General features: G+C 57.1%; 1 protein-coding gene across 4 annotated transcripts in view; it reads left to right on the top strand.

Moving 5' to 3' along the window:
• GNG7 (G protein subunit gamma 7) overlaps window positions 1-12,766 on the top strand; it is a 126,074-nt gene that overhangs the window by 81,650 nt on the left and 31,658 nt on the right. The gene's annotated exons all lie outside the window — the stretch shown is intronic.

Here is a 12,766-nt window from a genome sequence, read left to right as displayed (position 1 = left end):
GGGTTTGCTGGTTCAGATCCCGGGTGCGGACATGGCACCGCTCATCAGACCATGCATTGGCAGGCGTCCCACATATAAAGTAGAGGAAGATGGGCACGGATGTGAGCTCAGGGCCAGTCTTCCTCAGCAAAAAAGAAGAGAATTGGCAGCAGATATTAGCTCAGGGCTAATCTTCCTCAAAAAAAAAAAAAAAAAAACCATAATTGGAATCGTGTTGTCTCCTGGGTCATTGCCCTCACCAGCTCTGCAGCCCCAGGAAGGGGGCTTCAGTCTGTCCCCTTGGTTCTCTTTTCTATAAAATAGGGACCATACTTGTCTGAGCTGCCTGGAGCCCCTTCACAGGCACCACAGACCGGGGGGCTGAGAACAACAGAGATTTCTTCCCCTGAAGTTCTGGAGGCCGGAGTCCGAGATCGGGGTGTCGGCAGGGCTGGCTCCCTGGGAGGGAGAATCTGTTTCAGCTTCTCTGTGTGTCCCAGTGTCCCCTTTTTGTAAGGACACTCGTCATTGATCAGAGCCACCTGCTCCAGCATGATCATCTCCACTTAAGTTATGACATCTGTGACGACCCGATCTCCAGGTGTCTCGGTCCGTCTGGGCGGCTGTGACAGAATCCCAGAGACGGGGTGGCTCACGAGCGACGAGCATTCATTTCTCACGGTTCCGGAGGCCAGAGGACCAGGATCAAGGCTCCGGCAGATTCCATGTCAGAGGAGGGCCCGCTTCCCGGTGCCCCCGCAAGACCTAGTCACCTTGCAGAGGCCCCAGCTCCTGAGAGCATCACACAGGGGGTCAGATGTCAACGTAGGAATGAGGGGGAGACACGATTCAACCCGTGACGCCACCCTCAGCCGGAAGAGCACATGCACAGCCTTACAGCTCAGCGAGCCGGGACAGGCCAGGACGGGGCCCTGACTTAACCCAAGATGGGTTAAGGGATGGGGGTGACCCGGGATTCCCAGGGCCCAGGGTCATCCCAGGGTCCTGAGCAGAGGGAGGCGGGAGGGTCAGAGGCCGAGATGGAGACGCTGCGCTGCTGGCCGTGTGGACGGAGGAAGGGGCCCCGAGCCCAGGACGCGGCGCCTCTGGAAGCTGGAGGAGGCGGGATGCGCTCCTCCCCTGGGGCCTCCGGGGGGACCTGCCCTGCCCGCCCTGGGTTTAGGACTCCTGACCCCAGGACGTGAGATGATCAATGTGCGGTTTGAAGCTACTAAATGGATGGTATTTGTGACAGCCTAGGAGACGCACGCAGAGTGAGGACGAATTGGGGTTCATGCCCGTCGTTTGCTAGTTTGGTGACTAGAAAAGCATCCTTCTCCGTCCCTCTCGTTTCTGCGAAGCCCCTCAGATGGGTGGCCCATCCTCATGTGTCCCCGAGCAGGTGACCGGCAGGAAGAGCTGTCTGTCCCCCCTCTCGTCACCACAAACGCTCCCGGACTTGAGAGCAAATGCTCCCAGCGCCTCCAGCTGAAGCCACTCGAGTGCTCAGGTCCCAGCCCCTCAGACGCTCAGCTGTGTCTCCCCCGGTGGCCAGGGTCGGGGTTTGGGTCCCTGCAGGGTTCTAGGTGAGTCACCGGCCAGAGCTCTGGGTGCCCGCCCGGCTGGCTGCCCTGGAGGACAGGGTGACCCCAGGGCCCAGGACAGCGGCCGGCGCTCCTGGAAGTGGCCTCTTTGCCAGGAAGTTTCAAAACGACACGGAGCCACAAGACACGTGCCAGGCGTGTCCTGAGGCCGCCTCTCAGGCCTCTGCGTCTGGACCTGTCCAGACAGGGCCGGGACCCGGGAGTCATGGGTCCCTTCGAAGCGGGCAGTGGGGGCAGGCGAGGGCCAGGGGTGGAGAGGAGCTGTTTGCGTTCTCCGGGGGGTTTTTCCGTTTCACCGGCTCTCCGGCCGTTTCCTGGCCCCTCGCAGACGGGCGATGCTGGCACGAAGCCAGGGCTGGTTGTTTTCCATGTGGGGGGGTCAGTGTGGGGTCCACGCCCCCACGACCTGGGAAGCAGGAGATGTGGGCTCCAGGCCCCCCTCCGCCCCTTCCTGGTCGTGTGACTTGGAAATTCTTTACCACGGTGTTTCTCCATCCGACGCTGTTGGCATTTGGGGCCGGATGGTTCTTGATGGAGGTGGGGACCAGGGATGCTGCTCAACCCTCCACAGCGCCCGGGACAGCTCCCTAGAGATGACCCGGCCCCGGTATCCACAGTGCCGGGGTGGTTTATGGGGTGTCTTCAGGATCCTGTGATGGTGGGACCTGTGAGCACGTGGCGGCCTCAGCCCACCCCACCCGCCCCAACCGACGCTCTGCCCTGCAGGACGGGCGGTTTGTTGCTTGCGGCCTGAGCGCACCCTTGTGCCCATTTATTTGTATTCTGCCTCATTCCCCCAAGAATCGTGCGTGCAGGAAGGGATCCGATCAAATAGAAACCGGCTCACAGCTTTATGAAAGCGAGCGCCAGCGCGTGCATGCGGCCGCCCGCTGCACCGGGGTTCCAGCCCGGCTTCCCCCAGGGGGTCCCGGCTCTGCTCCCGCCGAACCTCAGCAGGTCGCTCCAGGTTGCCCCTCTGTGCGGTCATGGTTCTGTGTACGGGGACCCTAATGCTTTATATAGACAAGCTCTGCATTTTTCTAGATTCATTCATAAATATAAGTATATAGTATATAGTATATACGCATGTAAGTAAAGATATGATGTATGCATATAATTATATATACGTTCGGATATATGTATGCATATGTGTCTATATGTATACATTTGTTACGTATACGTTATGTGTATATATAGTATACATATTGGCCCGATCCGCCCCCGGAAGGCCCCTCCCCAGTTTAGGGCCCACCCAGCAGGCGTCTTCCCGCTCAGGGCCCCGCACAGCCCGCCTCGGGCAACCACAGACCCTCCTTCTGTCTTTTCTCAGCTCTGGGGCCCGGAGAGATGATCCCGGACTCAATTGGAGGATCTCCACCCTCCCGTCCCGGGAAGCCTCGTGCGGTCCCCTCTCCCCGCACGTGGGCGAGGCCTGTGAGCTCCTTCTAACCAGAAGGTGGCTCAGGTGACGGATGTGCTACAAGACTCGCATTCGGCAGGCTCGTAATCACACTCTGCCTTGCCAGCCTTGAAGAAGTCAGCTGCCACGTCACGAGAGGGCCTGTGGAGGGGGCCACATGGCTAGGGCCCCGGGGTGGCCCCTAGGAGCTGAGCGGGACCCCCAGCCAACAGCCAGCAAGAAATGGGGGACCCCCGTCGTGCAGCCACAGGGAGCCGAATTGTACCAGCAACACGCGGGAGCCAGGAGGGGGGCCGGCCCCGGGCGAGGTTCTGATGAGACGGCAGCCCCGGCCGGTACCTGGACGGCAGCCTCGTGGGGCCCCGGGGCAGAGACCCCAGCTTGACTGTGCCCCAACTCCTGGCGCCCGAAACTGTGAGACACTAAATGGGTGGCGTTTGAAGTCACCACGTTTGTGGCGATTCATTACACAGCACAGAAAACAGATCCGCTGGCCTAGCGCCCCAGCCTGCGAGCCCGTGGACAAGGACACCAGGACTTAGCGAGGTTTGCGCCCACGAGGGCCCGGGGGACGGTGTGCAGAGTGAAGGAGCCCAGAACAAGGGGCGTGCCTGGGCGCCCCCTTTTCCAGATGTGTGAGGATGGCCAGCGGCTGCTTCTCACCCCTCTCCCGGTCCCGAGCGGGTGACCCTGTCCACCGGGGGCTTGCGCGTGTCCCGGAGCCACGCGGCCCTGCGGGAAGGGGCAGACCCCCCTGTCCCCGCGCCCCCCCGCCCTGTGCGGATTCCCAGCGCCCCACGTGCAGGCCGGCTGAGCGCTCGCTGTCAGTGACCCGGCGTGTTTGTTTTTGTTGTCGGCCTCCTGCGCCCTGGGCTGCAGGCCCGCACGTCATCCAAGGCAGCCCGGCCACCGGCTGGGAAACTCGGTCCCAGAGGCCGCCAGCCCCGCGACCCGTGCTCCGGGAACACGGATGCCTGCGACGTGTGTCCGTGTGTCTGCGTGTGTGTGCGTGCGGGCAGGTGGGTGGCCACCCTTCTCCTGTGTGTTCATCTCCCAGCGGCTTTCCAGATCGGTCCCAAAGGACAGCCAAAAACACACGGGACAAAATCCAACCAGCATCGCCTCCCCTGTTCCCGGCAGCCCAGAGACCTCTGTTGTCCCCCCTGAGCAAAAGGCAGTCTGACATACAAACACCCCTGTCGTGGGGCCTCCCAGCAGGTGGGAGGAAGTGTGGGCCCCATTAATAGATGGGGCTCCTGAGGCTCAGCTGAAAATGGGGCTTAGGACTGGTACTGGTGGGGAGAGATTGGGACCTCATGCACGGCTGGTGGGAATGTAAGACAGGCAGCTGGGGACCCAGGATGGTGGTTCCTCAGCTAAAAACAGTATCCACATATGATCCCGCAGTTCCGTCTCTGGGTACAGACCCAAAAGACTCAAAGAGATATTTGTCTGTGCACGTTCACGGTGGCATTTTTCACAATAGCCAGAGTGTGTCCATCCACACCCTGGAATATTACGCAGCCGTGAAAAGGAAGGAGGTCCTAACACCTGCTCCTACGTGGACTGACCTGGAGGACGTGATGCTCAGTGACGTGAGCCAGACACAGAGGGACACACACTGTGTGGTCCACTCACAGGGGGTCCCCAGAGGAGCCACATCCACAGACACAGAAAGTGGATGGGGGACCAGGGGCTGGGGGAGGGGTGGGAGTCAGTGTTTCATGGGGACAGAGCTTCCGTTTGGGGAGATGGAAAGTTCTGGAGATGGCTTGTGGGGGCGGTTGTATGATATTGTGAGTGTATGTAACACCACTGAATTATATACTTAAAAATGGTTAAAATGGGGACCAACCCGGTGGCATGATGGTTAAGTTCATGTGCTCCACTTCAGCGGCCCGGGGTTCACGGGTTCGGATCCCGGACGCAGACCTACACACTGCTCATGAAGCCATGCTGTGGCAGCGTCCCACATACAAAATAGAGGAAGATGAGCAGATGTTAGCTCAGCAGCAATCCTCCTCAGCAAAAAAAAAAAAAAAAAAAAGTTAAAATGGTAACTTTCCTGTAATGTATATTTAAAAGATTGATGTTATTGAGGATGTGGAGTAAAAAATGGTCTCAGACGCCGCCCCCCCGCCCTCTGAGACACCCCTCCCCCACACACAACCCCTCTCTCTGCACACTTCTATCTCTGAGCTTTTGCTTGGGTCACTGGCCTCCCAGAGTTAAAAATTTTTTTTTAATTAAATTTAAACAAAAAGCGAGGCTTTCCCGGAAAGAAAGGAGCCTCAGGCCCAAACTTGGTCCTGGTCTTCTGGCTGCAGGTCAGCCCACACCAAGGTGTGTGCTCAGCCGGCCACGTCGTGGAGCCTGGGGGCCGGGCGGCAGGGCAGGTGCAGGGGGGACCCCCCGAGAGGCGATGGGAGGACCACAGCAGGGGGGATGGGAAGCCCAGGAGGGGAGCTTCACTTGGATTCCACCCAGGACAGGTGCGATGGGCTCCCGGCTTGACCCGGGCGTGGAGGCGAGAAGGAAGCATCTCCATCTTGGAGAGCTCCCGGCTCCTGCACGCTGCAGCCTCTCAGCAGCCGGTCTCTGCCCCCCGCTGTCTGTCACATTCGTGCAATGACTTTCCGGCTTCTTCCAGACGCTCATTTAATCTCTCAAGCAAAACCACGGGAGGTGGATATCAGTTCCACATGTAGATGATTCTGCGCAGAGAACGGAGAAGAGAATTGACCAAGGGGGTGCAGATGTGAAGGGATGGGGCACAAACAACGTCTTCCGTTGCTTCCCTCCGACTAGCCCAGCCTCCTCCATCAGTGCATACACCTGACCGGGGAGGGGTGCCCAGAGCCGTGATCCCCACGGTATCCATTCCTTGTGACCCAACATAATCCCTTCCAGGAGCTTGATCCATCAGTACATAGAGATCTGCCTTGTTCTTTTTCACAGCTGCATAATATTCCACTGGTCAGCAAAAGTGGAGGGTAAATATTTTAGGCATTGTGGGATTACGTTGGCTCCCCAGTACCCATCCCTGCCCTCTGGACATGGACACTGTCTACTCCAGGAAGCCTTCCTTGCTTAAGTCCCTTTTAAAAACAAATTGAGGTAGAATTCACATGCCATGATATTCACCCATTTAAAGTATACAATTCAGTGTTTTTTGTACATTCACAAGGTTCTAGAATTATCACTGCTGTCCAATTCCAGGACATTTTTACCACCCCCAAAAATAACCCTAGACCCCATCCCCCTCCCCAGCCCCTGGCACCCATGAGCCCACCCTCCGTCTGTGGATCTGCCTGTTCTGGACGTTTCACGTCAATGGGATCACACACCATGTGTCCTTCTGTGTCTGCTTCTCTCCCTGAGCGTCATGTGTTCAAGGTCCGTCCCCGTGCAGCCGTGTCAGGGCCTCACTCCTTTTCATGGCTGCGTAATATTCCATTATGTGTGCGTATATATCTATACCACATTTTATTTATCCCTTCGCTGGTTGGTGGATGTTTGGATTGTGTCTGCTCTTTGGCTGTTATGGCTTGTGCTGCTGTGGACGTCAGTGCACACGTTTTTGTGTGAGCGTGTGCTTTCATTTCTCTTGGGCACGTACCTAGGAGTGGAATTGCTAGGTCAGATGGTTAACTCTATTTTAACCTTTCAAGGAGCTGCCATCCCTTAACTTCAGAGGCCGTTCCTCCCTCTAGCTCAGGGCCTGCAAACTGTAGCCACGGGGTCAAATCTGGCCCCCTGCCTGTTGTTGCGAATAAAGTTTTATTGGCGCACAGCACGCCCATTACGGTAACTCAGTTGAATTGTTGTGACAGAATCCACGTGGCCCACAAAACCGAAATTATTTACTCTCTGGCCTTTTCCAGTAAAAAGTGTGTTATTAATAGCACTTCTATCACACTCTGTAGTCATCTGTCTATTCCTCCCCTGCTCCCTGGCCCAGAAAGCTCCTTCCGGGCAGGAATTAGATCTTTTACTTATTTATCTTGTTTTGAAGAAGATTAGCCCTGAGCTAACTGCTGCTAATCCTCCTCTTTTTTGCTGAGGAAGACTGGCCCTGAGCTCACATCCATGCCCATCTTCCTCCACTTTATACGTGGGACGCCTGCCACAGCATGGCGTGCCAAGCGGTGCCATGTCCGCACCCGGGATCCGAACTGGCAAACCCTGGGCCGCCGAGAAGCGGAACGTGTGAACTTAACCACTGCGCCACCCGGCCGGCCTCAACCATTCTTTTTCTGAATGACTGATGTCTTCTTTTCCTAGGGCGGCCGTCACAAATGACCACGGACTTGGCAGCTTAAAACAGAAACTTATTCTCATGTTCTGGAGGAATTAAGGTGTCGCAGGGCTGGCTCCAGGGGAGGGTCCTTCCTGCCTCTTCCAGCTTCTGGGGCCCCCCCGGCGTCCCTGGGTTTGTCAGCACCTCCCTCCTGTCTCTGCCTCCGTCTTCACGTGGCTTCTCCCTGTGTGTCTTAGGATCTCATCTCCCCCCACTTTCTCTTGGAGAGACACCCCTCATGGGATTTAAGACCCACCCTAAATGCAGGATGATTTCATCTCGGGATTTTTAACCTCTTTCCTCTGCAAGGGGCCCTTTCTCCAAATAAGGCCACGTACTGAGCCTCCCAGGGAACGTGAATATTTAGGGACACTCTGCCACCGGTGGACATTTTTTCTGTCTGGTTGAAAAATACCCATCCTTGAGATGAACGCACACATGGCCTTGCCCAGAGCCGTCGCCCCACTGCCCGATCCCCTCCCCACCCCGGACGCCACCTTCGATTCCTCGCTGACTCGCTCTGCACGGACTTCTTCGTGTTGTCGGCGGTTGTGTGAGCGCCTCAAATCCGTCTAGGACCAGGGCGGGGTGGCGGGTGGGGGCGAGCGTTCAGGCCGGTGGACAGGACGGGGGTCCTCTCGGCGCAGTGTATAAACGTTCCAGATCAAGATAGTGTACACCTCAAAGTCACACGGTGTCATATGTCAGTGATGTCTCAGGACGAATACATTTTTTCAAAAATAAGTTGACGGTTAACGGTTATATTACAAATTCAGACTTAAAATGAATACACTGAGGACATTCAAAGACCTTATGAATAATCCTAGGGCTGGGGGGGCAAGCCTGTTCCCCAGGGGACACGTCTGGGGACATCTCTGGTTGTCACAGCTCCTGGCATTGAGCAGGTGGGGGCCAGGGATGCTGCTCAACCCCCCAGAGCATCCAGGACGGTCCGCCAGAGAGTGACCCGGCCCCAATGTCACAGTGCCAACAGGGACCCTGTTGTCGATATCAAGTGAGAATAGCTTTCAACTGAACAGAAATAATGTTTATTGGTCATTTGAAAAAAAAGGAAGAAGGAAAGAAAAATCAGCTGTGTCTCCTTGCAGCTGTGACAAGTTGGGGACACCCCCCCCCCCCGCCCGCTGTGGGGCCGAGGACAAGGGGACCCCCACGGCGGCTGCACTGGGGCTTCCTGGTCCCCCCACCCCCCGCCTCAGGGTCCTGGCTCTGATCTGGACCCTCCGAGTCGCCTGCTCCGTTGGGTTGGGTGGCAAAGCCCCGAGGGGGCGGAGGGCGTGAACGCCTGCCCCGGCCCAGTTTCGTTCTGAGAAGTGGAAAGCAGAGAAACTTCGAAGAGAACTGCCCCGGGGAGGGGATTACCCGGCGGCTCCCAGAAGAGCTGGCACCGGTCACAGAGCGCTTCCGGTTTCGGTGGCGCCCGGGCAGCTTCCTCTGCGGGGCGGGCCGCCTGGGCGTTTCTTTTCTTTTCTTTTCTTTTTTTTTTTTGAGGAAGATTAGCCCTCAGCTAACTGCTGCCAATCCTCCTCTTTTTTTTTGCTGAGGAAGACTAGCCCTGAGCTCACATCTGTGCCCATCTTCCTCTACTTTATATGTGGGACGCCTGCCAAAGCATGGCCTGCCAAGCGGTGCCATGTCCGCACCTGGGATCTGAACCGGCGAACCCCGGGCCGCTGAAGCAGAACGTGTGCACTTAACCACTGCGCCACCAGGCCGGCCCCCTGGACGTTTCTGAGACTCGAAACAAAAAGCCGAAAAGCTGAGGATCTCTTTGTAAATTCTTCGAGGAGGGGCGGCTTGAGGCGCAGCCACAGGCCGGGAGGCAGGCGTGCATCCTGGGCCCGGAGGACGCACTGATGGGTGTGAAGGGACCCAGGCCTGGTCCCCGTTCCACACCTTGGACTACGGCCGGGTCACTCTCTTTGGGGCCGTCCTGGGCGCTGTAGGGGATGGAGCAGCAGCCCTGGCCCCCACACACTTGATGCCAGGAACTGTGACAACCACAGATGTCCCCAGGCATCACCCCGTGTCCCCTGGGGAGTGAGATGGCCTCAGGAGAGATCCCCTGACCTAGTGACCTGCCCCTGTCCTACCCACACACACACACACCCCTCTGCCCACGCCTCATATAAAGCAGAGCCTTGTTAATGCAAAAGCACAGAGTAACCGGGCATTCTGGAATGTTCCCCTCTTCCTTCCCAGAGCCTCGGGGACCCGGCCTGGCCCGGCCCACAGAAGTCCTCCTAACACCGCCCCCAGGAGTGTGGAGGAGAAAGAAGGGAGATTAGACTTGTGACCCGTCATAAACGCTCAGTAAGCGTGGCATCCCCACCCCGGCCCTGGTGACCTCAACCGGCCGCATCTCCTGCAGGGGCTCCGACATCCATAAACTTGGGATCAAATCAGGGGAGGGGACCAAGGATCAGCCTGCGTCAGCCCCAGAACCAGAGGGCCTTTCAACTCGACCCCAGGACCCTGCGACACCCACCCACTTGCAACAACCGGGGTTGGCGTCCATATTATAGATGACAGGTGATATAGATGATACATGTTATATATTATATATGATACATGTTATATATTATATATGATGCATATTATATATGATAGATGTTGTCTATTATATATGATACATATTGTATGATTTGCATCTTTGTTGCCCTGGATGGCGCCTTCCGCCTTCCAAATTTCCAGGTCTGTGCTTCTCTCGTTTGGTCCTCACTGCCACCCTCGGGGCCTCATGTTGCAGACGAGAGCATCAAGATTCAGAGAGCGAGTGGGCAGCTGGTCCCGACCAACATCCAAAGCCGGGGCTGGCGCTCACTCCAAATCCCCTTGCTGCACCTCTGGCCAGGGTGACTGACTCCTCAGTGCCTCTGAGCAGATGCTGGCTGGCTGGCTTCTAGAACCTTCTAGAATCTTCTAGGAAGTGCTTCCTTCTCTCCTAAACATCTCATCCTGCAGTCCAAATCTGTACCCTCTTTCCCATCTTCGGGAGCGGAAGTCAGGATGATAGTAATAATGGAAATAGGAGTAATAATAACTTCAGAGCTTTGAGTCACCGGGGGAGGAGGCCCTGGGATGCCTTCCGGGTGCTGGAAATGTTGTGTCTGGCTCGGGCAAGGTGGACAAGGTGTGTGCACTTTTAAAATGCAGAGCTGTATGTGGATGGGTCTGTACACTTCTCTGTGTGTGGGTTTTGTTTTTGGTTTTTTTATGCTTTTTTTTGCTGAGGAAGATTGGCCCTGAGCTAACATCTGTTGCCACTCTTCCTCTTTTTTTCTTTTTTCTCCCCAAAGACCCAGTAGATACCTGTATATCCTACCTGTAAATCCTTCTAGCTCGTGTGTCGGTCCGAGCTCAGGATCTGAACCGGTGAACCCCGGGCCACCAAACCAGAGTGCGTGAACTTAACCATATAAATTACAGTACATCCATAACGTTTAAAACACGGGCATAAAAAGTCACATTCCTAAATGCAATATAGCATCCTGGACAGGACGTTTGGGGGAAAAACTGTTGAAATCCAGATAAAGTGTGGGGTTCCGTTCACGGTACCGGGCCGCCTTCACTGCTTCCTTTCGACAAGACGTCCGCCTTGGGGCAAGCTGGGCCAAGGCCATGGGAGGATTGTCTGGAGTATTTTTGCCACTTTTCCATCCATCTAAAATTGTTACAGAATAAAATGTATTTTTTAAAAATGTCAAGCGTCACGAGAACTGGAGATGTCGTGGGAAAGTGACGTTTCCCTCACAACTTAATGTTAAGAATTTTAAAGGCAGGTGATCAAACAGCATAAGGACCTGAATTGGTAGCAGTAGGGGGCTGTGTATGTACATGGCCTTCTCGCGCCTTCTCACCCCAGGGCACTTCTGCTCTGCGCTTGGGGTCCCCTCGAAACAGCAGAATCACCCAGCAAAGAACAGAAATGCAACAGCCATGGCCCTAAATAGTTAGCAGGACCCTGGTTTACAGGCTGAGCTGAAACAAGAAGGCAGAGTGTCCCCTCGTTCTGGCTCAGCCGGGCACGGGCTTGTCGGTGACTCAGATTTCTCACCTCGGCGCTGCGTGTGTCCACTGGGAAAACCCCCGTGTCTCATTTCGGTGCTTAGAGATAAATTTTCAAGAGTGAGAAAATTTGTAAATCTGGAATCCGCGGAAAATGGGGACTGTCTCTAACCCCCAGCCTGGAGCCCACGCGAGTTTGCTGTCACAAGCACGTCACAGCCCCAGCAACGCCCTTCTCAGAGGCCCAGCCCGTGGCCGGGAGGAGAGGCTGACGGGGAGGTGCCACCTCTGATGCTCGTCCCCTGAGCACCCCGGGGTCCAGCCCAGCAGTGGTCTGTCCCCCCACCAGGCCACAGGAGCCCCAGTGCTGCCCTCCAGCAGGCGATGGGGACCACGGGCGTCAGGGCGTTTCAGGAGGGCATCAGGAGGTGCCTGAGTTCTCTGTGTCTCACGCAGCCCTTCCTCGAGGCAGGGCGTCTCTCAGGGGTGCTTCTGCCCCCAGGGGACACTGGGCCCTGTCTGGGGACATCTGTGGGTGTCATGACTGGGGCTGCTCCTGGCATTGAGTGAGTGGGGCCCAAGATGCTGCCCAGGATGGGCCCCCCCAAGGAGAGTGACCCACCCCGATGTCAGCAATGCCTGGGGCACCGGGGGAGACCCCAATTTAGAGAAAGCCACCCCAGCCACCTCCTTCCTGTCTGCCCTGGAGCTGCCCTAAGCCTCAGGCTGAGCCCTGAGGTGGGGGGTTCCCGCCCATCCTCAGGCCCCCTCAGCCTCCAGTGCCAGCCCCACCCCCCAGGGCCCAGGGCTGCAGAGAAGGGCTCCGGCCCTCAGGGCTTGGCAGCAGTGGTGTATCCCTTTGTGTAGGTGGAAAAAACCCCGTTCGTTTGTGGAAAGAGCAGATGTTTGCAAAGGAAGAGGGGCCGGCTCTCAGAGACCATAGGGGGCCTTCGGAACCAGAGGGAAACAGCCCCGCCCGCAGGCCGGCCTTTCAGCTCAGGAAGTCTGGCCTGCGTTGGCCGGGGCGGGGGCTTCTGTTGACCTCCCCAGGCCAGCCCACAGCAGCGCGAGCCCCAGGGTCCGGCCTCCCCACGAACCGGAGGGCAGGCTGGCTGCCGGCTTTGCAGAGCGTGGCCCATGTCCCGGCCACTGCAGGGGTCCCCCGTGGGAGGACAGACAGAGGCCCGGCTGGCCGAGGTGGACGTGCAGAGTCACAGCAGGGCCTCGTAGCCTGGAGCCTCTTCCTCCACAAATAGGAGGCCGGCGCCGGCCGTGTAGATGGCGATGCTGCTGGACGGGATGGGGTTCCACTCGCCTCTCCCTCCGTGCCTCCCTGGGCCGTGCATTCTCAGGGCAGCCAATGGGGTGTGGAGAGGCGGGTGTGGCCTGGCTTTTTTGGTCTCGGGGTCACCCCAAGAGCTGGACATGGCAGCC

The sequence above is a fragment of the Equus przewalskii genome, chromosome 6, assembly GCF_037783145.1.
Source record: "Equus przewalskii isolate Varuska chromosome 6, EquPr2, whole genome shotgun sequence".
NCBI lineage: Eukaryota > Metazoa > Chordata > Mammalia > Perissodactyla > Equidae > Equus > Equus przewalskii.
The sequence above is the reverse complement of the archived record's forward strand: the minus strand, read 5'-3'. Positions and strand labels throughout refer to the sequence as shown.